The sequence below is a fragment of the Odocoileus virginianus genome, chromosome 21, assembly GCF_023699985.2.
Source record: "Odocoileus virginianus isolate 20LAN1187 ecotype Illinois chromosome 21, Ovbor_1.2, whole genome shotgun sequence".
NCBI lineage: Eukaryota > Metazoa > Chordata > Mammalia > Artiodactyla > Cervidae > Odocoileus > Odocoileus virginianus.
In genome coordinates this window covers 44967192-44995070 of record NC_069694.1, presented here as the reverse complement: position 1 = coordinate 44995070, position 27879 = coordinate 44967192, and positions in this window count along the sequence as shown.

Sequence of the window (27879 nt, the reverse complement as noted above, 5' to 3'; positions counted from 1 at the left end):
TGCTCTTCTCTACTAACTGGCAAAGTTATCTTGTACAAACTAACTTTTCTCTGTTTCTAGTTTTTATACTGTGCATAGTAATATTATTGGGTTGGCCAAAACTTTCGTCCAGATTTTCTATAAGCTGGCGTGGAATAACCTAAATGAAATTTTTGGCCAACCCAATAGCTGTGAGTGGAGAAGGAAATGGCAACCCACTCCAGTATTCTTGCCTGGAGAATCACATGGACAGAGGAGCCTGGCAGGCTACAGTCCATGGAGTCTTAAGATTTGGACACAACTTAGCGAATCAACCACCACCATAGCTGTGAGAACTCACAACATAATTTATATAAAAGTAGTTTGGAAAAGAAAAAAGCAAACGATTATAATCAAAATCAGAATAGACAAGTGCCTTGACAAATTCACTCTTTTACTCCAAAATTATCTTTCCCACCTGATACTAATGCTACCTTCAGATTCAGAAACTAGAGAGGCCCTCCCGTTTCCTCCCTCTGTTATATGATGCAGTTACCCCCAAGTTATGCCAAATAAGCTCTCCTCTCTAGTTTTGCAGGTTACCTACCTGTGTGTGTGTGTGCTCAGTCATGTCCAACTCTTTGCAACCTGTTACCTACCTAATAGTAACTAATCAATGGCTTTTCAGTTAGTGAATGTTTTGGCTATAATAGCAGCCAAATAATACTTTTCCTTCAAAAAAGGAAAAGTAAAATTTGAAAGTTCACTGAATTACATTATTTCTGGCAAATATTATTTATTTTACTGTTCAGCCATCAAAACAACAATGCCTTAAAGAAAATTGGACATAATGAGTCAAGTAAATATAAATATTGACTATTCGTGAGTACATACATCTTAAATATAAAATCATTTTTAATTGATTCTGGAAGAACTTTTTGAAGTTCAATAAATGCTTCAAGAATCAGTTGGAAGTCCACAAATGGTAACAATCATTTGCTCATTTCAATGGAAATAGTCTCATTAACATGTCAGCTGCTAAAAATGTATGAGTCCAGCCATGTTCTTTGCCTGACTCAAGGTAAGAAACCCTACTTGCAGTTTTACTTCAAAAAATAACTCTTGTTTAAATTGTTAACAATTTCCTCTAATGGTAGCCCATGGTGAGAAATTCAACCCTCCCTCCCTCCTATATGAACATTTCCAAATCCTTCAGCTAGCTTTTACATTGCCAATGCAAAACAACTTTTCTGACTGCATTTTAAACTATTTTAACCAGCTTGAGAGATATGCATCTTCCTCAGTGCAAAAAATGCAAAAATTAAATCTAAACTTCAGAATGCAGGAAATCCAAGACTTATGCAAAATGATCTCAAAAGTCCCAAAAGTAATAAGCAATACCTATAACAACATCAGAACAAATACCCAGTAAAACAATCACATAGTGTTAACTAAGCAACTCTTATAGATTATCTGTTGTATAAGAATTAAATTAAATAAATGGAAACATTTCAAGTAATTTTTGTACTCACAGTACAAGGTTTGCTTTGAAAACGGTGGCTTCAAGGAGGGTTTCATTTCTATATTGGTTACTTAAAACACTAGGATGTTTAGGAAAACATCATATAGAGTCTGCCTTGAATTAAAGCAGTTTCAGTAAATAGAGCTCATACCATTCATGGGAAATATTTTTAAAAAGTGTGACCAAATGGGACAGTGAAACCTGCATTATTATCCCATTAATTTTGAGTCTGTAGAACCATTCATTTAGCACCAACATTGTTTAGTTTGAGCCAGGAGCTAAGCTCACATTCCAGAAATATTCAATTCAAATTAGGGAGAAGAGCACAACTTGAAAGAAATAATAACTTAATTATATCATAAGATTAAAATGCCAAGAAAGTTCTTCCCATTTACCAGTTTCACTAGATAATAAATGCCACCGACTAACATTTCAAATACTATTTTAAAAAAAGCAAACCTGCTTTTGCTTTTTCTTGGAAACACCAACTGAATACCTTCTTAATAAGTTCTCTAAAAGCAATTAGTGACTTTTCATTGGAATATAAGGTTTCACAGCAAGTTTTCAAGCTCCTGCACCTACCATCTTTCTAACACTTCGAATCCAAATGGCAAGTAGCCACATGGCACAGAGCAGGTCAATGCAGAAGCAGGAATCTCTTAACATCTAGAAACCAGCTCTGCCACCTCTGCTCCTGGCACCAAAGAATGAAAAGGAAGAGAAAGAGGAAATGCAGTGGGAAATCTCTGTGACCCTGAGCTAGGCAAAGATTTCCTAGGTATGACACCACAAGCAAGATCCACAAAATAACAAACTGATTAAGTGGACTTCACCGAAACTTAAAACATACTCTTTTAAAAACCCTGTTAAAAGAATGAAAATGTTACAGATTATGATATTACAGATGTTGCAGATTAGATCTTTGCAGATTATATTCAATGAAGTTGTTTCTAAAGAATAAAGATCTCTAAAAACTCAATGGAAAAAATTTTAATGGTGAAAAATTGGATGCCTCTCCAAAGAAGTCATGCAGATTGCTAATAAACAGATGAAAAGATATTCAACATCATTAATCAATAAAGTAATGCAAATTAAAGCCACAATGAGATACCACTGCATATCCACTGGAATGAATGAAATTTGAAAACTTATATCCAGTATCTATAACAGTGTGGAAGAACTGAAACCCTCACACCCTGCTGATGGAAATGTAAAATGGTACAACCACTTTGGAAAACAATGTGGCTGTTTCTTTTTTTTTTTTTTTTCATTTATTTTTATTAGTTGGAGGCTAATTACTTTACAACATTGCAGTGGTTTTTGTCATACATTGAAATGAATTAGCCATGGATCTACATGTATTCCCCATCCCGGTCCCCCCTCCCACCTCCCTCTCCACCCGATCCCTCTGGGTCTTCCCAGTGCACCAGGCCCGAGGGCTGTTTCTTAAATTAACACATGCCTGTCATATGATTCAGCCATTCCACTCCTAGATTTTTACCTAAGAGAAATGAAAGCATCTGTCTGCATCTTATATGTGAATGTTCATATAGCTCTGTTTGTAACAGCCAAAAAACTAGAAACTAGAAACAAGCTCAACACCATCAATACATAGAATACCACTCTACAAAAGAAAGAGCTATTGATAAATGGCAAATATAGATGAAACACAAAATACATTTCATGAGTGAAAGAAATTAACAAAAAGGTATTGGGTTGACCAAAAGTTCATCTGGGTTTTTCCATAGTCTAGAGAAAAAATCCAAATGAACTTTTTGGCCAACCTAATACATATTGAAATATTCTATTTATATGAAAATCTAGAAAATGCAAAGTAATCTGTAGGTAATGAAAAAAGCAGACTGGTGGCTGCCCTGGCAAGAGGGAAAGAGGTGGGGAGGAGCAAGAGGGAAGGAATTACAAAGGAACACAAGGAAAGCTCTTGAATGTGATGAGTACATCAATTATGTTAACTGTAATGATAGTTTTATGTATATAAACATATAAACAAAATGTATAAATTGTATGCTTTGTGTAGGTGCAATCTAATGTATGTAATCTAATGTATGTAATATATGTAATGTATGTAATCTAATGTATACTTCACTAAAGTTGTGTTTGCCCCCACCCAAAAAAAAAAGAGAAAGACAGACACAAAGAGATACAAACAGAAAAACACTCTGCAGAGACAATGTTAGGATATCACAGAGTTGGAGATAAACCAAGCTGTCTGCTCTTGGCACACACTAAACTTCCTTTCCCCACCTTGTAGTATCTGTAAATTTATGAACTATCAAATAATGTATGTGGTTTTCATGGATAATATACTTATACATACAAAAGGCATCCAATTAGCCACTCTCTTCACTTGCCCAGGAGAATAATAATCAATGACTGATGAGTTGCAAAGCATACAGATTTGATTTACAATGTTTCCCTCCATTGTGATGGTGGGTGGGAAAAACATGCTTAAGCATTGGGAAATGCTTCTTTGCCAAGCTTCACTAAAGGCCTAGATGGACATCTTTTCTTTCCACCCCAGACTTGCACCAGTAGTCATCTGCTGTCTCACAGCCTGGATGGCTCTGTCCACAGAGCAGATGGAGCTGTTCTTTCTTTCTTCTTGTTAGATTTGATACTCACTGATAAACATTTCCTCCTTGCTGAGTATTCTTGTTCACATGTGTTCATTTGGCATTGTACCTGCTCGTAAGATGTTCTAACAACATAGGTGCCAAGTCGTAATGGTTCTTCCCTGGAACCCTAGGAGCCTTTGGGGTACTATTTAATTTTGTCCTCTGTACCTCTCTGATGAAGATAAAGCTTTATACTTTTTTTTTGCAATACACTGTTGATATGCTCAGATATGTTCAGCTTAAGATATTTTTATAAACATATCAGTCTGATGGGGCTCTCCTGGTGACCCAGAATTAGTGACTCAATCTGCCTGCATTGAGAAGTCGCAGACTTGATCCCTGGGTTAGGAAGATTTGGTATTCTTGCCTGGAGAATCCCATGGTCAGAGGAGCCTGGTGGTTCACAGTCCAGGGAGTTGCAAAGAATCGGACATGATTGAGTGACTGAGCAAACACACACATCAGTCTCACAACCTCTGTGAAGAGTGAAGACTAGCTCTTTTCCACTTCAGTTTCTTCCCTGTGGAAGGTGCCAATGGCTTTATTAAAAAGAAGGGGCTGTTTGCCAATTGGAACTGCCTTATATGCCCTGCAAAGCAGCCCAACACAGCTGGTGGGCCAAATAATCAGTCTCTGTCCTGGGGTTTGGCTCCTGCCAGAGCTCACACAACCTGAGAAGCAGCAGAAAAAAGACAACATGTCCATAGTGTGTGTAGTTATTTTCTTGGCACAAGTACAGTTCAGTTTACATCAGCAAGTGCTGTCCACGTATTTACTCCATATATAAACAGGCAGTTCATATGACCCTTGATAGACGTGGTAATAGTTTGTACTAACAGTTGACTCAGAGCTGAATTCTGCCAGTTATCCTGTGATTAACTCGCTGCACTGGAAGAGAAAAAGCAGCTCTGGCTGAACCCTTGGGTTCAGGTTGAGAATCAGCCTGCAGAGAGCTCAACTGCTATGATCCAGTCAATGGGCACTGAACCCAGAGGTTTTCGATACCTTTAAACCATTTCCAGCATACATGAAATGGGAAGACAGCAACAGTGTCGATACGAGCACTGATGCTTCCTGAAATGCCATCCTCTGTGGTGTTTGGGGTTATTCTTTTGCTGTCTAAAGCCACTTGAGGTTTAAAATACATAACCGACCCAGCCTTCCAGCATGCTTTGGGTTTGCAGTGAGGAAATATAATTCAAGGAATACAAGGCCAACAGCAAGCACACTCCCCATGATTCCTACCAGCCAAGGGCTTTGGACAGAACTGACAGGTCTTCAGAAATGCCATGAGGATACTTCTACTCAGTAAATGGGCTTTGCCTTCCTGTATTTCTTCCCATTCCAGCGCTGACAGTATGAGTTTGTTAAAAATCTCTCTTCAGCCTGAGGGTGAAAGGACTCTTAAAAACTTCCCAGACCAACTTAATGCATCTCCAACTTAAACTTTAGACATAAGTTTACATCTCAATATTTTAAAAATTTGCCCAATTTACTTTTACTTAAAGTACTGCTAACCTTGAAACTAAATTGAAATGTCAGATATTTGGTTACTCTTTGTCTCCTGCAACTTTTAAAATTAAATATTTGCCAAAGTAAAAGTTGCTAAGTATCTTAAAAATATTTGCCACATATGCTGAAAAACCTCCAGTTACTACGTGAACGCTCTTTGAGGTGCTGGATTAAAATTTCACTTACTCTATTTGTTAAGGATTTGGGGATTATTTTGTGTTGACAGGGAAAGGAAAGCAGTATTTGAAAGTAAAAACCAAGCAAAATTATATGTATTTCAGAGTATATCACTCTGAACAGCCCACACTGAGCAATGAAGTCACATGGTTAGAGTCACTTTCCTTCTTATTCATGCATTTCCTGATATATAAAAACATCTGTGTAGTTAGTTAGAAAGTATGCACTGGCACAGTCTGAGTCCATTGTGACTTCGCGACAGGAAGTGGGGGTTCATATGGGCTGTTGGAGTGGGAGACAACTTGTTTTTTTCGTCGTTTCATTTTGTCTTGATCTGTTTTTCTGCTGCACCACACAGCTTGTGGGATCTTAGTCCCTTGACCAGGGATCAAACCCAAGCCCTCGGCCGTGAAAGCACAGGAGTCTTAACCACTGGATCGCCAGGGAATTCCCATTTATTAAATATTATTAAATATTTTTAACATTACCCAAATTATAAGCTACAACTGGTGGTTAGCAGTAATTTTTTTAACCAGAGTACTGTATTATAAACAACCAGTCTAGGGAATGCTTTGGTTTGGCCTAGAACACCTGCAGGGAGAAAGGTCAGGAATTACCCTTGAAAATGGGGAACCAGGACTTGAGGAGGAGGTAAGCTGATTTTCTATTGTCTTAGTGCATGTTGACTGCTATAGCAAAATGCCACAGACTGGGTAACTTGTAAACAACAGAAATTTCTCTCTCGTAGTTCTGGAGGCTAAGAGGATTAGGACAGGGTACCAGCTGATCTGGCGTCTGCCGAGATGTCTGTCGCGCTTCCTGGTTCATAAATGGCCATCTTTTCACTGTGTCTTCACACACTGGAAGCAGTGAGGGAGCTCTGCGGGGTCTGTTTTCTAAGGACAAGAATACCACTCGTGAGGGCCCCAGCCTCATGACCTAAGCACCTCCCAAAGCCCTACCTCCTAATACCACCGTATTGGACATGTGTGTCTGGGGGGACACAACATTCCGACCGTAGCACCTGTGGTAATTCGCTCTGCCTTCTTAGTTTTTCGCTCCTGCCATCTTTCGAGATGCGTAGGCTCTCACTGCTTGTCTTCATCACAATATAAGAGACTCACAATTTAGACTGGCATTAACAATCACCATGAACTGAATATCTATCATGGGCCAAATACTGTATTATCATTTTCCCACAAGTCCATGCAACCCATAATCCTCACAATCACCCTCCAAGATAAGTGTTGTTAATCCCATTTTACATGCAAGGAATCTAAGATTCAGAAAGGGCAAATTATTGATGGGCAGACATATAGTATTAGGTAGCAGAGCTTCAAACTCAAGACTGTCTGCTTCCAAAGTCAACATTTATTCTACTATGTTGTATATCATTCCTTCCAGTAACTTAACAGACTCTCAAGCCTTCCCTGAGAGTGTGTTTCCTCCATTCCTGCCACTTTTTGCTTTAATAAAACAAGCTGCCCTTCCCTGCCATTATCCTAGTTATTTCAACACGGTTATGCTTGTTAATGGACTTCCCAGGTGGCGATAGTAGTGAAGAACCCCACCTGCTAAGGCAGGATATGTAAGACATGAGTTCAAACCCTGGGTTGGAAAGATCTCCTGGAGGAGGGCATGACTACCAACTCCAGTATGCTTTCCTGGAGAATCCCCAGGGACAGAGATGCCTGGCAGGCTATGGTCCATAGAGTTGCAGAGTGGAACACAACTGAAGTGACTTAGCACAAACGCACACGTTTCCTAATAACAATGATAGCAACAGCAACACCCATGCATGACTGATCCAGGTGTGTCTGTCTGCTGAAATAAAAAGATGCGTGTTTGTTCCTTACTAGAGAAATGGCTCTGGAACTGAGGACAACATAGACTGGAAGAGCCCACATACAGTTGGAATGGGACATTTAGAAGAAGAAAATGGGGACAATTTCAAAAGTTATTAGTCCGAGGAAGAAAACATTTCTCAGGTCATCCAAGATTTAGTTTGCTTAAACTAAAGTAATAATATAGATTTCTTAGCACATCAGACAAGAGAAACTGTGGTTTGAGGGCAAGAAGTGATGTACAGAGTTTTAGATACCTACGGAAGTCAGCAAAGATTCTTGTATCTGGATTCTACATCTATTCTATTTTTCAGATTAATTTATAGCTAATATAGTAATATAATTTTTGCTATACTCAAGTGTTATTTTTCAAATTTGAGAAATTTATTCTTCCTTTTTAAAGGAAAATAATTGTAAAGACTTTTGCATACTACTTAAATATAAGCTTCTTATGCTTAAAAAGTAAAATTAATAGCAAAATTAATCCATGCATTGGTCAAACTATGAATATAAACAAACTGAGTTATCAAGCTAATTTAATATCATAGATAATGCCATTTTACTTAAACCAATGTGTTGGCATTAAAAATAATAGATAATATACCCTCAGGTTTGGTTCTATGTTTTAACTATTTATGTATGTTGAATTCAATAATATTAATGTAGATAAATGCCTTTTCAACTTAAGCATGCAGCATATAATGAAATTAATCACTTCAAGGTTTTGCTTTTTTTTTTTTTTTTGCTACTTCAAGATTACCAGACCTTACATTTAATCAAAGCCACAATGATCTACTTTCACATGTCAATATAAATAACTTTATAAAAATGGTTGCAGAACTTCCCAATTTACAGTGGGGTTAAGTTGAAACCATTGTAAGTTGAAAATATCATAAATCAAAAATGCATTAAGTATATCTGACCTACAGAACATCATAGCTTAGCCTGTGCTCTGCTTAGTTACTCAGCATGTCCAGCTCTTTGCGACCCCATGGACTTAGCTCGCCAGGCTCCCCTGTCCATAGAGATTCTCCAAGCAAGAATACTGGAGTGGGTTGCCATGCCCTCCTCCAGAGGATCTTCCCAACCCAGGGCTCAAACCCAGGTCTTCTGCATGGCAGGCAGATTCTTTACTGTCTGAACCACCAGTGAAGCCCAAGACTACTGGATTGGGTAGCCTATCCCTTCTCCAGGGGATCTTCCTGACCCAGGAATCAAACTGGGGTCTCCTGCATTGCAGGCAGATTCTTTACCAGCTGAGCTACCAGGGAAGCCCCATAGCTTAGCCTAACCTACCTTAAATATGCAGAAACATTTTAGCCTACAACTAAGCAAAATCATGTAATACAAAGCCTATTTTATAATAAAGTGTTGAATATCCCATGGAATTTATTGAATACTATACTGAAAAGGAAAAACACAATGATTTCCAGGGAACAGAACGGTTGTACGTGTACCGGTTGTCTACTCTCCTGACGGCATGGCTGACTGAAAGCTGCGGCTGGCTGTCCTACCCAGCACCATGAGAAAGGAACTTACTGAATATCACAAGCCCAGGAAAAGATCAAAATTCAGCATCTGAAGTACAATTTGTATTGAACGTTTATCACCTTTATACCACCATAAAGTCAAAAAAATCCTAAAATGAACCATTATAAGTTGGGGACAGTCTGCAGTTTAACTGAAGATAAAATTAGTATCATGGTACATGAATAAAGTTTAATTTGGTAAGAGAGATGAAAAGTACCAGTGGTTTGAATTTCTTTGGATTTTCAAATATTTCCATCATTAAAGTAGCCTAGAAATAGGCAGCCCATGACTAATCCAGAGAAGCCATGATGTCAACCAAAATCCAGGCTCCTGTATTTCTGCTCCTAAATCACACCTTCCATTTTTCAGATCACCCCATTGTCCACGGAGCCCATGCTGGAATTCCAATCATCATATCCACACTGAACACAAATGGAAAGGGACAAAAAAGATTCCTCCCCACTGAGTCAGTCCCCTTTAAACAGTCTTGCCATAATTTTAACACTTATGTTTCATTTGCCTAAACTTAGTCATATGGCTATGTGCTTCCCTCAGTGGCTCAGGTAGTAAAGAATCTGCCTGCAATCCAGGAGCCCTGGGTTGGGAAGATCCCCCGGAGAAGGAAATGGCAACCCACTCTAGTATTCTTGCCTGGAGAATTCCATAGACAGAGGAGCCTGGCCAGCTAGTCCATGGGGGTCACAGAGTCAGACATGACAAGCAACTTAGCATGCATCCAATCATATGGCCATACTTAGTAGCAAACGAAGAATAGCAATGCAGATTTGCTTGTTTTTGATTTGCAGGCCTGGGTATGTTACAAAGATGAAAGAGGAACATGGATATTGGAGTGGCAACTATCTTTGTAGCATGTTTTATTTTTAAAGTCTGCATTTAAAAAACCGAATGCAGTTCTTAACATAATCAGGAGCACTTACATACACTGCCAATAAACTATTGCTATTTGGTACACACAAAGATGACATGCACTGGGTGTCTGTGAAATAATAGTAAAAAAAATATATTGGTCTCTGTTGCCTGTTCAAGACACAGAGCCCTAAAACTCTGGTAATTCCCTGGGCTATAGGAATGTCTTTTGTTGTAAAGAGCCTACTCTTGGTAGGCTCCTGGATAGCTTCAGGATTGAGATGGGTCACCAGAAAGAACAAACCATGATTAGAAGCTTGGAACTTTCAGCCTTACCCTCATCCTTCAGGAAGGGGAGAGGGGCTAGAGATTGAGTTAATAATTGACCATGCATACATGATGAAGCCTCCGTAAAAATCCCCGAAGCATGGAGTTTGCTGAGCACATGCACAGGCCAGGCTGGCACACACGTGGACAGAAGCTCTGGCACTCCCCTCTTTCAGACCTCACCCTCTGTATCTCCATCTGCCTGCTTCTCTGTAACCTTGATAAAATCAGCTAGTGAATGTAAATAAGTGCTTCCAGGAGTTCTGTGAGCCATTCTAGCAAAATAAAAAACCCAAGGAGCGGGTCATGAGAATTTCAATTTATAGTCATTTGGTCAGAAAAATACCCAGGAAAGCCTGACACTTGTAATTGGTGTCTGAAGTAGAAGCAATCTTATAGAACTGAGCCCTTCACATGTGGGGGTCTGATGCTAACTCCAGGTAGAGAGTCAATGTGCTGAATCGAATTGTCTGTCACCCAGCTGGTGTCACAGAATTACATGATGTGGAAAAAAAAATCACTACTGGTGTCAGAATTGCTATGTGTATGTCAGTAAAGGAGATACCCAGCAGTGTATATTGCATGTCTACTCACAATGTGAAAATGGTAATACCTCTATGGTACAGGTGCTTTGGGTTCTAGTTACTGAAACTCTGACACCCCAAGTGGTGAGCTGGTTCTACCAGCATTTTTCTCTTCTAAAACGTTAGCAAAATCTCTGTTCATACAACACAATGACAGTTTCTAATTTCTAACATAGCCTCTAGCAACCTAAGGGATCAAAATTTTCTGTCTTTTATAGAAGAAGCATCTGAGGTTTAGAGATTAGACAGCACGCCTGAGGTCATGCAGCTAAAGCCGGGCTGGCCCCCTCTGTAGGTGCTGTGCCTCTCAGGTCTCCTCCTGATGATTCAGGCATCTGTGCAAAGCTCCCTTGACAGAGTGCCTTCTTCAGACCTAGGGATCTATTTAACACCCTGCATGGTCCTGCAGTTTTAGTGACTTAAAAGAATGAATGTTTTTTTCTGGCACTTCAATTTCAAGGCATCTCAAAGTACCAGGTAGAATGAGCGCTACTCTACCAAGTACAGTGTGAAAATGTATTGTTTTACATTGTTGACAGCAAATACACAACAAGTTTTAACAATTATTATATAAAAATGACATCATTATGGTTGTGAAGAACATTAATTCTAGGCAGAGCCACTATAGAAAACAGTAGGAAGGGTCCTTAAAAAACTAAAAATAGAACTACCAGATGATCCAGCAATCCAACTCCTAGGCATATATCTGGAAAAAAAACATAATTCAAAAATATACATGCACCCCAGGGTTCATGGCAGCACTAGTTCACAATAGCCATGACACAGAAGCAACCTAAAAGTCTACCCACAGAGGAACTGATTAAAAAGAAAAAAAAGATGTGCTACATATATACAATGGGATATCACTTAGCCATAAAAAATTTTACAACAAAATGATGCCATTTGCAGCAACATGGAGGGACCTAGAGGTTGCCATGCTGGATGAAGTCAGACACAGGAAGACAAATGTTGTATGATATTCCTTAATGTACTCGGTCACTCCGTTGTGTCTGTTTGTGACCCCATGGACTGCCATCTGCCAGCCTGCTCTGTCCATGGAAGCTTCCAGGCAAGAACACTGGAGTGGGTTGCCATTTCCTACTCCAGATACTGCTTATATGTGGAATCTAAAAAGGCGGCACAAACGAACTTCTCTACAAAACAGAAGCAGAGTCACAGATACGGAAAACAAATTTATGGTTATCAGGGGATAAGGGGGAGGGTAAATTGGGAGATTGTGATTGACATATACATGCTACTCTATATAAAATAGATAACATAAGAACTTACTGTATAGCACAGGAAACTCCACTCAATACTCTAATGAACTGTACAGGAAAAGAATCTAAAAAACAGATATTAATAATATATGCATATGTATAGCTGACTCACTTTGCTGTGTACTTGAAACTAACACAACAGTGTAAATCGACTATACTTCAATAACAATTTTTAAAAACTATCCCACAGGCAAATATTTCCTTCTAGTCTTTTCTTGTGATACTTTAAGTAGTCTTCATCATACTGTACTATCTCTTCCTGCTTGTTCAACATATGACATAAGCATTTTCCTGCCATTAAAATTCTATGATTTTTTTTTTTTTAAAGAACAGTAATTCCAGATCTGCAGCACTAGCTTTTGAATCATAGTTCCAAACTTACTGGCAGTGTGATCACCACTGGGTGAACCAACCTGTGTCCCAGTTTTCTCATCTGTAAAATGTAGATAGTAATAGTAAGGTTGTTAGAAAATAAATGGGTTAGTATGTAGCACTTGAAATAGTTCCTAACACATAGCAATACTATAGCATTTGCTATCATTAGTAGTAGTACTTGTATTATTATTTTTATTATTACAGTCATCCTATGGAGGCTGCAGAAGGGAACACTTTTCCATAAATGGGAATACTCTAAGGTGAGAGTCATGAAGAATATAAGTAACTTAGAGAATCATAGAAAATGAAAATGAACTTAAGATTCACATAGACCCTCAATCAAATAAGGTCTCAGATCCATCAGTTATTTTGGATAGAGATTTGTCCTTAGCTGGCAACAAAGGAAATTGTCTTTTTGTTTATTTTTTTAATTCAAATATACTACAGTTTAGCAAAATAAATTTTTTTTTTTTAATTCAAACTGCCAGACTCACATCAGAAATAATGACAACTGGCTGCAAGAGGGAAAAAGGGAATAAATCTTCAGTTTGGGTGGGGGTGGGGAGAAGCACCCACACGTTTGGGAAAGGCAGGAACTACTATGCAGAGCAACACCAGCAAGAAAAATAAACGAGGGACTCAACTACACATCAGAGATCAGTCTGACCGTGCGTGTTCGTTGCTCAGTCATGTCCAACTCCGCAACCCTGTGGAACGTAGTTCACCAGGCTCCTCTGTCCATGTGATTCTCCAGGCAAGAATACTTCAGAGGGTTACCACTCCCTTCTTCAGGGGATCTTCCTGAGCCAGGGATCAAACCCGGGTCTCCTGACTCGCTCTTTACCATCTGGGCCACCAGAGACAGGTCTGACCATAGTTAGCCCTAAACTGGATTTTCCTGAGCATTTTCCTACTTCTAACTGACCTGTTATCCCTCCTACATTTAGATCTCACATACCTCCAGATTCACTTGAAATTTCTTTTTTCAATTTGATATGTACCGTGGTTACACATACCATGGTTATGGTATTCCGTAAAGGAATAATAAATGAGTTTAGAATGCAGCCCCTTCTCTGCAAGACAGACACTGAAGGATGGCTTCACTGTATAAAGCAGAGTACAATATTCATCAAAAATAATTACTAAAAGAAAAAATGTATTTCTGAGCAGTATTATAAAATGTCTACTTTCCTCCATTCTCACATAGATGTCAGTTATAAGGCTTCTGGGGAGTGACCCTCAGAGTTTACCTCCTTCCCTTCCCCAAACAAAAAAGTGAAATAAAGAATATCTTCAAAACTAAAGGCAAAAAACATTGCAGGGAAAATAAAAGCAGTTATGCATGAGCCACAGTCTGATTCATTTGATGAAATTTTAAGATTCAGCGTATAGAAATGACTGACGCCTGCCAAACTTACTTTAACGCTCACTCTTTACACCAACTACTTCCCACTAAGTTCACAGTTCAGTTCAGTTGCCCAGTCATGTCAATTATATTATGTTGCTTTGTTCCTACCTTTTTTTTTTTCTTTTTGCTTGGAAAGAGGAAAAAGGTAGGAACAAAGCAACATAATATAATTGCTGTGGGTCCCAAACCCTTGTGCTGTCTAAGCCTGCAAAAGGGCCTCCTCACCCCTCTCTCCCTGGGAAGCCCCAGCAGCCTCTGGATCTTGGCACACCTGTGGACACCCCACCTGGTGTGATAAATGCAACTCTCCAAACTCACAGCTCCTTTCTTGTTTCTGCCTGCCCATTTTCTAGCACAGTAGCACCCCCACTAGAGGGCGGGAAAGGGCCCAGAGAATCAACAGAACTCTCTCAACTGAGTTCATAAAGTTTCAACAGTGAAGAATTAAATTCTTTTTTCCCCAGTGTCGGTGGTCCTAATTAACATATATAATGGAGAATGGATCTCATTTTGAGTTTCAGAATCACTGAATAAAATTCAAAATTCTAATTCTGTGACTGAGTCAAGATTTTCCCACCAGTTATTTTATTTGGCAAATTCATTCTTCTCCTGGAATAAATAATACCTTTTTAATAATACCTTGGAGCAGGCTCTCCTTTGCATGTACATAAGACAACTCATATTGTGTAACAAAATGCAGACTGAATTGACTATAACTCCCATCTACTCGAAGAAAAGGCAGACAGTAAAGAAATCAGGATTTTATATATTTTCATAAATAAGTCCTAAGATTTAAAAGAGAGAACAAAGTTTTGCTGCAAATAATATGCTTACCTAAGCTCAGCATAGTATGGCGCCTATTGCACCCAGGTATGACAGGAATAAAACCAAAAAAAAAGCTAAAATTTCATATTTCAGAATTGACTCCAAGTCAATCTAAGTTTGAAATATTTGTGCAACTTTGCTAGTCTGAAAACAAATGGTGTCCTTAATTCAGGGGTTGCATTTTTTTTTTTAACCTATACTATGTGAACTCTTGGAGAATATAGATTCGCTACCCTTTCTTTATAAAATGCAACTGCTATTTCTATTCTGGGGATTTCTCATGAGTTAACAGCCACACTGTCACATATGGTTGCCTTTCCACCTAGTACTGTTGAGGGTTAAGTTCCTATTGATTTCTGTGACTAGGGCTTGGGGTTTTGTGTTGTCTTTTTTTTTTTTTGAGGTCAAATGTGTTTTATCTCAGAGGTCAAAGTGTGGCGGTGCAGCTGCAGTCTGGGCATTCCCAGCAGGAGGAGAGTAACAACACACCATCTACAGAGCCGTGCATGAGGAAAAACTACAATTAGCTTTTGCTGCTTTTCTGCAGAATCTGTATTTGCATTTTAAATTACATTTTGGTGTACTCATTTTCATCTTTCCTTTGGCTTTTAAAGCTGGAACAGAGTCTCCTGACAAAAACACTGCCTGAGATTGGCATTTATTAGGGAGGGGGGGAAACACATCCACATGATTTTTTTTTTTTTCTAAAATATTCCTCTGAGATTAGTTATTTCAGAAAGTCATGTTGACAGGCAGATGGAGAGAAAGATGCAAGATGGTTTCAGAGATTCTAGGAATCTCAAAGCCTGTATTTCCATTTCAACATTTCAATTCCTTGCTAGTCAGTGAGTTTCTCTAGCCCACTATATTAAAATGTGTGCTAGAGTAATATATATTAAACTTGCTCTCCTGATACATGCTGACAATTACATAGCTTATCAAGCCAATAAGTTTATTGAAATCAAATCAAATCAAACTTGTCTCTTAAATCCCTGTAGAGATGCTCTTTCCACAAATTTATAAAGCTGTGTTCTCCCTCCCCTTGGTTAGCCTAAAAACCCATTGATTAGCAACAGCCTTCTTTCTAAGTAAGCGTGTACGCCTGTGTACTCAGCTGCTAAGTCACGTCTCACTCTCCGCAATTCCATGGACTCAACCCACCAGACTCCTCTGTCCATTGGATTTCCCAGGCAAGAATACTGGAGTAGGTTGCCATTCCCTTCTCCAGGGGATCTTCCTAACCCAAGGATCAAACCCAAGTTTCCTGCATTGGCAAGTGAATTCTTTTACCACTGAGTCACCTGGGAAGCCCCTCCTAAGATCACTGGGTGTTAAATGTACAGCAAAACAAATTCACACAAATTAGATTGTGGGCTTATTGTCACTTCTTTGAGGGGGGCCAGCGCCTCTGCATTAAATGATTAACACATTTGACATTCTCATAGAGTCTTTGGTCAATGCCTTTATGAATGGGTAAGCCAAAAAGAATACCTTATTTTTTATTTTATTCCTAAAGGAGAGATGCAGAAAAAAAGAAAATTGAGCCAGGTGCCTAGATGGGGATAGAAAAATATCACAACTGAACTGTCAGTTTTCTAAAAAAGATAATAATGAGGAAATGAGCAACTATGATTGACTCAAGTGTACTTAAAGGTACTGATATTGTGGGATATTTCTAATTATCTACAATTTTAGAAAATTCTAATTTCCTATAATCTTATTGCTTTACACCTGAGTGCCTCCTAGTCTGTATTTTTCCAGCACTCAGTGGCTTCTTGCAATACAATAATAACGAAAACTTTTAGGTTTGAAGCACTTTTACACACATTAATGAAGAAAAAAAAATCTGAATATAAAAGGCATTAGGGACAAATTTGTGAAAAACACAGATAAAATCCCTCGTCCCAGAAGTTTCCATTCTAGTTAGCAAAAGAATCAGTAAGTAGGGAATAAATCAATGAATGAAAGCATTGCGGATAGTTATCAGTGTTATGACAAATAAAGCACAGTGATTAACTAGAGTGACTTGGAGAAGGTAAGGCAAATGCAAACGGAATCATCTGGAAGACCTAACGGGAACTGTGGCACTCGGGCCCCACGGCAAGGAGAAGATAGCAATGAAGAAACCTGGGGTCAGAGTTGGAGCAGAGGGTACAGCAAGGGCTACGGTGCTGATGGAGAAACCAGCTTGGCACTCAGAGAAGCTAACGTGGCTGCTAGGCGGCAAGCAAGAGGAAAAGTGAAAGGGGACGAACTTAGAGGCACGGTCCCCATTTTCAGGTCATTGCAAGCTCCTGGGCTATCGATTCTTGTGAGATCACCCCTAAAACAGAGTGGAAGAAAACCGATTATATTTGGCTCACCATGTGGAGACTAGCAATATGGGAAAGTTTCTTCCAGACAGTTTCTCTCTGATCCACGCGGTACTAGCTGGGGCAGCCGAAACTAAAGAACCCATGCCCAGGGGATTTCTTCCCTCACCGTCGGGACCTCAGCGCTCCCTGGCCCCTCTCTACACGGCACCTCACATCTGAGGCCTCTCCAAATGGCTTGTTACTCTCCCAAGTGGCACCGTGGCTCTCTCACGGTTGGCAGTCTCCTTACCTGAAGATGGGCTTCTCCCAGAGCAAGCCTTGACCCAGGCTTCAAGATTTCTGACGACTCTGTTGAAGTCACAGAACATGACTTCTACCAATATCTGTCACACCAAGTTCTAAGGCCAACCCAGATTCAGAGGGCGCAGAGTCAAAGAGTCTCGGCTATCTGGAGTCTGCCACAGAGTCCGTGGATAGTTTTCTGCATTTTATTCTGAATTCAACGGGAGGCCACCAGAGGCTTTAAATATGGAAATAGCATTAAAAGATCATTTGGCTGCTAGAGAATACATTGAATGAGGACAAGACAGAAAGCAGGGAGATAAGTTAGCCACTAGTATGGTTGTCTGGATGGCCTATAACAGGTCGGCAGCAGCTGAGCAGGACAAGAGTGGGTACGAACGGAGGCCATCATAAAGGACTTGCACGTGGATAGGTCTGGGAGAGAAGAACCAAGAGTACTTACATGTCTCATGTAACTGCCCTCATAGCTCTTTGATGTAGCTGTATGCTGCCGCTAAGTCACTTCAGTCGTGTCTGACTCTGTGCGACCCCATCCCTGGGATTCTCCAGGCAAGAACACTGGAATGGGTTGCCATTTCCTTCCCCAATGCATAAAAGTGAAAAGTGAAAGTGAAGTCGCTTAGTCATGTTCCACTCTTCGCGACCCCATGAACTGCAGCCTACCAGGCTCCTCCGTCCATGAGATTTTCCAGGCAAGAGTACTGGAGTGGAGTGCCATTGCCTTCTCCGAGGTAGCTGTATGGTAGGTCTTATTTTCCCCAACCTTTTTTCAGATGAGAACAATGGAATTCATAGAGAAAAGAAAGAAAGGTAAAGAAAGAGAAGGGTTAGGAAGGGAGGAGAGGACAGAAGGAAATGCTTTCCTAAAACAATTAACTAGACAATAAGAGAATGGTTCTAGAGTTAGTTCTGATACCTATTCAAACATCTTCCTTTTATACAACGTGGTTAACTGTCAGTCATTGGTATAACAAGTTTTAAGTAATTTATTTTTATTTTGAAGTGAAAACTGAAAGTGTTAGTCTCTCAGTTGTGTCCAATTCTTTGCAACCCCATAGACTGTAGCCCACCAGGCTCCTCTGTCCATGAAATTTTCCAGGCAAGCAAAAGTTTTAGTCTTAACAGTTCCAGAATTTAAACAATGGGATGACCAATATTTGAGAGGCCTGACATTTACGTTGAATTGATTTTACATCTGTTAAACATCACCTACTACATATACACTTTTTAAGTGGAATTGATAATCAACATGAATAGAGAAAAAGCATGATCTAGTAGAAAGGCCCTAAAGGTTCTACTCCTCCTTTCTGCCTTCAACACTAAACAACTGTGCAAATGTTTCTTAAAGTATATGCTTCAATTTCCTCATCAAAGCGTTATTATTTTCAATAGTCATGTTATGGACAGGTAATAAGGAAAACGTTGGGAAAAAAGTTTGTGCACTTCAAAGAAATTAGTGTAGGATTATTGTAAATTCTTCCCCAAACCAACATTAATTTAAATTCAAATTGTAATACTTTAAAACTGCTAAATTTTAAAATACCTAATACATTGTGACTCTGTTAGTGGAGTCATTTTACTGGCACTTCTCTAAGCCATGCTAATCTGTGTGCAGCACTTAACGGAATTTTGCCAAGCCAGTCATCAGGTACAAAAACATACAACATGGTCATGAAAATAAGCATTCCGTGAGAATCTTGATCACTAAGTCTGTCTGGGACCCTTATTACAACAGTGTAACTATTAGTCAAATGTTGATCATCACAGATAATAATTTTAATCTCCCATGCCTTTGTTTTATGCTAAATTGTTTGCCAAAGTCAGCACCTCCCATTTGGTGAGAGCCTGGGGTGTTGTGCACACAAGTGCTTATGTACATGTACACACACACACACACACCCCACACACCATAACAAAGCCCAAGATAAGTTTCTTTCACTTTTGGCAATGTTCCTTTACTGACATGTGAATACTGATTGGACTTGTTTCTGTAAAGTTCTATCTGAATAATTACTTGGTAATGTGGTCTGAATTTTATGTTCCTCAACAGAAGTAAGTCAGAAACATTAAAACTGCCTTGATATCTTTTTAACTGTTTCCAGTTGGACCAAAAAATTGTGCAGTATATAGATGAGGATGGAAGCAGCTCTAAATACAGAAAAGCCAGACCATTTCTCTCCTACTTGTTTTGGGAAACTTATCTGATTTGGAAACGCTTAGGTACTGGCAGGTTTGGAGACCTCTGCCGAATGTCTAAATACACTTTCTGATTATTCAAAGATTTAATGAATGTTTCCGATAAATTGCAGCCAAAAGACCTTTAGATTTTAGTGTAAGTAGAATTCAGTTAGTTATTCCACTAGTGTCATCCTTCTTAAAATTCAAATTAACTAACCAATGTTCCAAAGCATAAAATTCCAAATGCATCTTCTTTTCCTTCAAAAGCATCTTTCTTCTTCAGATGTCACTAATTCTGCTAAAGACATGAGCATCCTCATTTCCCTCTATGTTTGAAGACTCAGTTCTTCCACTTGCACTATCCACCCATCCACCTGCATTGTCCATCCACATACGGACAATTCCATCATTTTTAAAACCTTCCTGGGCCTATGATTTCACCTTTCACACTCCCTAAATCACCTTACAGGGCTTTCCTGGTGGCTCAGTTGGTAAAGAATCCACCTGCAATGCAGGAGAATTGGGTTTGATCTCTGGGTTGGGAAGATCCCCTGGAGAAGGGAATGGCAACCCACTCCAGTATTCTTGCCTGGAGAATCCCATGGACAGAGGAGCCTGGTGGGCTATGGTCCATGAGTCACAAAAGAGTCGGACATGACTTAACAACTAAAGTACAACAACAAAAATCACCTTACAAAGTCTCTCTGCATATTACAATTCTGAAGGAAAATTTGGTTGCTACATTTTGATAAATGTTCTTTTAGAGTTTACTTATTGACTACCAAATACAGTTCAGAGTCAATCTTGGTCTCCAGGTCAGGGCCACCTCTCAGGTGTGTGGGGTGCTGGGCAAATAGTTTTTCTGCAGAGCCCTTATCTATATAAATGATTCCTTATTAAAAATGCACTAAGAATCTATACACCCATGTGAGGTACAATGATTTATGGATGAAAATTTTAAATCATAGAGAAGATGGGTTTACATATTTATTTATTAACCATTCTGCAGAGGTAAAGATTCTTCAGGGTCCATCTTTTCTAGTTTAGATTCTGGTAACCATCTTGGCATTATCTTCTGGTGGTGGCATAAACTTCTCATAAACCAGTTAATCCTAACAGGATTAAGTCTCCATTTCTTATTTTTATTCCTCACATTCCAGAAATTGTTGCCAGCTCCTGACCTAACCTGAGTTCAACAGTAATTATGCTTTTTGTATTTTTTCCCACTGAGAGAAAGAAAGCAGCATTGCGGTTAAGACAATACAAGGCTCTTGGGCCTTGTTTTTATCGATACAATATAGATCATCTCACCTCTAAATCATCTACAGAATGCTGGTTACATCACCAACAATGCTTCCTCAGTCACTGAGCTGCCCATGAATAGTCACTGGTTTCCAGTGACTGTCTCAAAGGTGGTTACTGTGCTCCATGAAGATGGTCACAATGCAACTCTTACCAAGAGTCTGCAAGAAAATGTGAACAGCAATTCATTTTCTGGTCATGTTAAGTTTACTGTTTGGAATTTTATCACATCAATATAGAATGACAAATCTCTCATCCATTTCTAAAATTCTTGAGGTTATTTCTAGCATGTGTTCTTTTCAATGCTGACCGCAACTCTGATGCTTGTACACCACCACCGTGAAGGAAAACAGGAGAGCGGCTTGTGAGTAAAGTGAAGAAAATGTCCCTTTTATGCAAGGAAAGTGCATCCTTGGCCTAGAGTGGCTGTGACCAGCCTCAGAGAGGTGATGTCAGCTCATTAATTGGAGACAAGTAAGGATGTGATTCAGAAAGTCTTAACAGCCTTGACTAACATTCACATTCTTAGAAACAGAACTTCAGATCTTCATCCTGCAATTAGGACAAACTAATCCCCAAAGAAAATATCTTGCTGAATACCTGTAGATTATCTAAATAAATGAAATTTAAAAGATAAGATGGAATTTTGTCTTTCATTCTTAGCTTCATAATTCATCAAAAAAGTATTTAGCCTGCTGTTATTTTTCCAAAGAGATGCATCTACAAATGCAGTAGTAACAAATTATAGTGAAATTCCTTTTACCCGTCTCTTTGAAGTAGACATACACTGACTTCTATAGCTGTCTATTACCCACGACTACATAGACTTCCACTTAAATGAAAACCGAAAGAGTTATCTCGTTTCACCTTCCAGACTAAGAGACTCATTAGCAATTGGGAAGGCAGCTGCTGATGTTCTCTGTCAAGCTGACCTGTTTAACAATCTAAAATCTATTAGGATAATCTTATCTTCCAGGATTACATGTGGCATAGTATGGTTATGGAAGGTGTCTGGAAAGATGTCAGATGGAGCCTGCGTTTAAAGGAAGCTGATTGTTTCCCCTCGGTCCTTAACACCCGTTCTGAACTGTGTGAGGAGGAATACTGTATATTTAAACGCATCTGTTGTACAACTGCTGACTTCAGAGCACTCTCGCAAGGGGTGGGGAATCACACAGATGGTGTGCTTCATGACCAGAACCACTTGCTGTTAGATGCCACATTCACAGAGAACATGTAAATACTTGGCACCAATCCGGGAGTTTTCAGAGGTGTTATATTCATTTAGCGAGTTGCAGCTTTGGTGGTGACAGCTTCTCATTTTGGGCTAGCAGGATTAATTCTTCCCTTTTTACTCAACAGTCCAAAAACTGCCATCATTTCCTGATCTAACTTGAGTTGGAAAAGAGTGGTGCATTCTTATTTTCCTTATTTCTCCCCTTATTTAAAGAGCATTACTGTACCAATAAGAATATGATGCACAGGGGCCAGATGAAGGGAGACTATTGGCCTGGTGTGTCACAGTGAAGCTTTCAGGTCTATATTTGTGCTCCCTCCCACATTTCAGTAAATACCACTAGCAGTCAATGGGATTGTTTATTTTCCCCCACTCCAAACTTATTATAAAGAGCACCAGGTCATTCAATGTATATTTTCTACAAACATTCACTTGCTCATCCCCCTATCTATGAAACCCATTATTGATGGAGGGCTCACTGAGTGTAAAATATAATTGCTCCCTAGGTTATTCTCCTGACATCTAGGTCTTGTTTTCAAAGTAAGAAAGTTCAGGAGGGGACACAGACAAGGAGGGCTACAAAAGACAAGGGGTGAGGGCTCTGCAAGGAGGGGAGGAAGGTAAAAAGGAGCAGAGTCAGTGCATTGGTCAGAGCAGACTTTCAGTCAGGATAAGGTGACACAAGATAGAGGCATGTTCAGGACATTCTGTACAGAAAGCATGTACCTGAGCATGCAATTCATGTGGCCACGGCCCTTACTACAGATATAAGTATGGCTGTTGCAAAGTGTAACATAGGGCTGGACACTAGGGGAACTGCAATGACATAGTAGCTCCCCTAAAGGAGTCCACCATCCAGACAAGAATATACACCAATAAACACAACAAACTGCCAACATGAAAATAACTGTTAAATAAATGAATGACTATAAGACTCCAACTTCAAAGACATACTTTACACTTGCAACATCATACTAAAAACTCCATTAAAACAGGAAATATCTAGAAAGACAATGTTTTTAAAATGAACAAAAAGCAATAATATGCAAAAGAAAATTCATAAGAGGTAAGCTTAGAAAACTAAAGGGAAAAGAAAGACAAAAATAATGGAAGCCAGGAAAGAAGCTTGCATTAGAAACAAAATTATTTTGGTTTTTTCCAAGAGTCATTTAAATTTTTTTCTGTTTATATATTTTCTATAGAAAAGTTAGAAAAATAAAGCAAAACAAAACATACTGCTAATCATTGCAGATGATGACTGCAACCATGAAATTAAAAGACACTTGCTCCTTGAAAGAAATGCTATGGCCAACCTAGACAGCATATTAAAAAGCAGAGACATTACTTTGCCAACAAAGGTCCATCTAGTTAAAGCTATGGTTTTTCCAGTAGTCATGTATGGATGTGAGAGTTAGACTCTAAAGAAAACTGAGTGCCAAAGAATTGATGCTTTTGAACTGTGGTGTTGGAAAAGACTCTTGAGAGTCCATTGGACTGCAAGGAGATCAAACCAGTCAATCTTAAAGAAAATCAGTCCTGAATATTCATTGGAAGGACTGATGCTGAAGCTGAAACTCCAATAATTTGGCCACCTGATGCAAAGAACTAACTCACTGGAAAAGACCCTGATACTTGGAAAGATTGAAGGCAGAAGGAGAAGGGGATGACAGAGGATGAGATGGTTAGATGACATAATCAACTCAATGGATGTGAGTTTGAGCAAGTTCGGAGAGTTGGTGATGTACAGGGAAGCCTGGTGTGCTACAGTCCATGGCGTTGCAAAGTCGGACATGACTGAGTGACTGAACTGACACTGAATTCTGACATCTAGCGAGAAACAATTACCCATGCACAAGAACTATGATTCCCTTGTATACATCTTAAGACATTTATGCCTTTAAATAAAAATCAGTGACTATGCTTCAGGAACATATTTTCCTTCCTAATTAGCATATTATAGAGAAGGAGATTATCAAGAAAATGAAATGCATTGAAAAGTATTAGAAGTAATTCTTATCTGATTTAATACAACTTTCTGAAATATCTAAGGAAATGGGAAACTTCTAGAAGTAACTCATTCCCTGTTATTTCTCATAAAAAATTTTGAGACACCTTTTTTATTCAATTAACAGTGACTTAAAGCAATAAAGTTGGACTTAGTGACTGAACAACAACAACACAGCAATAAAAACATCTAGTGAACTCGAGGAGGCTGGGGGTCAGCAGCCCAGCGCATGTGCAGTAGCTCAGTGGCATCGTCAGAGGTCCTGGCTCTTTTTCTCTGGCCCCCACAGCCGGCCTCAAGATGTTGTTCTGTTCCTTCCAAGCCCCAGAATGACTGTCAAAACTCCTCTTGGTGTTCCTGAAGCCACTTCAGTCTTGTCTGACTCTGTGACCCTGTGAACTGTAGCCTGCCAGGCTCCTCCGTCCAGGAGATTCTCCAGGCAAGAATACTGGAGTGGGTTGCCATGCCCTCCTCCAAGGGATCTTCCTGACCCAGGAATTGAACTCATGTCTCTTTTGTCTCATATATTGGCAGGTGGGTTCTTTACCACTAGTGCTATCTGGGAAGCCCGGTGTTCCTATGGTGAGAGGAAAACATAAGGGATGCACCACACGAGCTTTGTCTGTTCCTTGGATGAGAAAAGCAAAAGGTTTTTCAAAAGTCCCTCCCCACTTCACTCAACAGGAATCCCCTGCATCTCATTGATCAGAACTGGGCCAAATGTCTGGGAAATTAAAGAATACTATCATTAAGGTTGAATTGAATCAATGATGAGTCAATGCTTAGAGCTGAACCCGTGGTGATGCCAAACCAATTTGAGGTTCTATTAGCAAAGAAGGAAGGAACAAAAGAAATCACCCAACCAACTCGCCAGCTATCCATCATAATAAGAACCATAGAACTGATTCATGAAACCCACCTAACAACTTCCCAGGTGTCCATCAGATACTTCCCATCAAATAGGAAAAGTCATGCTCCACCTCTTGCCCAACTAAAGCACACACTAGCACCTCTGCTCCCTGATACTTTACTTTGTGATCTTCACAGGCAGGAACAGGCAGCAACACACAGCCCTGCTTCTAGCTACACTATCACTATTTATTGCTCTATATGGTTCTCTTTGTTGTTGTTGTATAGCTACTAAGTCATGTCTGAATCTTTGGGACCCCATGAACTGTAGCCTGCCTGGCTCCTCTGTCCACGGGATTTCTCAGGCAAGAATACTGGAGTAGGTTGCCATTTCCTTCTCCAGGGGATCTTCCTGACCCAGGGATCTAATTCACATCTCCTGCACTTCAGGCAGATTCTTTATCCCTGAACCACAAGGGAAACCCTATACAATTCTATTAGGGCTTCTTTTATCCTTCAGAGCAGGCAGTCCATGAGCCAAATTTTGCCTGCTGTGCATTTTTGTCAAGTTTCATTAGAACATAGACATGCTTGTTTATTTATATATTATCTATAGCTGCTTTCACATTTGTGGGACAGAGAGCATATGTCCTTTATTGCCAAAAATAATTTTACTGTTTGGACATTTAAAGAGAAAAGTTTGTCAACCCCTGGTCCACACATCTGTAAATTTCTCAATGGCAAAATTATACCCTGCATTCCTCTTATATCTTCATGAGCACAACCCTGGAGAGATAGGAAGTCTCCAAGAAATACCTTCTGATTGATGGAAATGAAAATCAAAGGACTGATAGCTAAGAAATTCTGGCATAGTAATGACATGTAGTTGGTAGTTTTACTGAACAAATCCAGGAACTAAGTAACTGATTAATTAAAGCAAAATACCTAGTGTGTGGCCTCTGGATCCTGATCATCTATATTCAAATGCTGTATGTCCTAGACAATAAACTTAACATCTCTGTGCCTCAGTTTCCCCTTGCATAAAATAGAAATAACAGGACTTAATAAACTAAAGTGCTCAGAACAATGCCTGGTGCATGATAAACACTGAAAGGCTATTAGTAATGCTCTGAGAAAAAGTCCTTTTAAACATGGCGTATTATTTTTTGCTTTCTTAGCTACTTATCTTTAAACCTATTCTGTAAAAAGACACGACTGCATCAGGAGAAATTTCCACCTTTTCCTGGTGATACTAACCCACATCTGAACCAAGAGGAGACTGCAGAGAAATCCCAGAGAAGAAACTAGCATGCATTGAGGGAGGGGGAGGCTAAAAAATCACAAGCGTGTCGACACAACACGATTGAACTCTGTTCCCACTGATGAGAAGCATCAGCGCCATGGACAGGAGGTGAATGGTGGGACAGGACTTGCATCGAACTGTCAGCTAATGAAGTGGTGAGAAATTAGCAAGCCTTGTGATTTACACGCTAATTCTTCCTAATGCCACCTGGGGGCTTCCTGCAGGCAGGGGGGGTGGGGGGCGGGGTGGAGTGGAAACCGGTGCCGCCATGCAGCCCGCAGCCAGCCTGCATCACTATTCTCTCTTTGCCAGGCAACACAGCAGCCCAGCTTGCTCCCATTCACTGTGCAGCAAGCACTTGGCTGACTTCCCTCAGAGCCTGGGCAAGCCTCAGCTATAGCAGCAAAATGAAGACAATGAAAGGAATTTTAAAAGGCTTCCACCTTTTTGCACTTTCTCTATGCTCCCTCTCTAACGATCGACTCAGCGGGCAACCTTCTACCTTTTCTGCAGCCCTGCCATCTCCCTCTCACCACAAGGACGAGCCAGTGGAAATGGGCATCGCAATCAGGGCTCTCTCTGAAACGCGACTCAGAAATAAGATTGGTGAGACGGTGCACTCAGGAGCTGTTATCACTACACTTATCATCATTACTTAAAAGAGCTTTTCTGGTAGATCTTCAGCCTGTATTTCTCTAACAAAAATGCAGTCCTGTCCAGTAGCCTGATCCCTGGACTCTGTTATGAAAGAAGTAACAGTTCTCACCCCAAAAACACATGCCGGGGGAAGCAGGGAAGGATCGTCTCAGTCTGCCGGCATCTTTCAGGCAAGAGGCCAAGTCAGAACTAAGGAAAGAGTGTATGATTGTGTATAGAACTGCCTCCCATGTCATCATCATATATTTCCTTGGACGGCCTCTGGACTGTCAAATGAAGAACTCTGCGTTTCAGCTCCCCGCAGTAAGCAAGGGCTGGCTTTAAGCCCATTAGGAAGGCGGAGAATGCTACAGTCTTCTCTGTTTCTCTAGGGTCACAGTGTAATTGTGTGGTGGGAGGAATGGGCCCTGGAGATGGCGTAACAGTCACTTCTCATTACCTCCCACTTGGTTCATTACGTCCGTAGACAGCGATTGCCCACGTGTGGATACTTCCATTACACAGAAAGAGGTAATGTGCTGTAGACCTCGAACGGCTTTCAAAGGGGGAGAAAGCCGTTTATTCCAGGCACAAGCCTATCTTGTTTCCAGGGGCCAGGCCAAAGGAACGGAAAGCGGCATAAGGAATAGAGGAGTGATGATCAATGCACAGGAACCAGGCCCCACACATACTTAAACCCAGTGAGGTGTTTACATGTGTGCATGCCACTAGTACACATCCCATCACACAAAGGACAGCACCCTTACTTACTAACCTACCAAATTTGACCTTAACAAGCAGATCCGCTCACTCAGGAGTATGTATGTAGGCTATTCTGTGTGGCCTCCCTGAACTGCAATCATCCTTTCCTCCCTCTCACTCACGCACGCGCACGCACGCACGCAC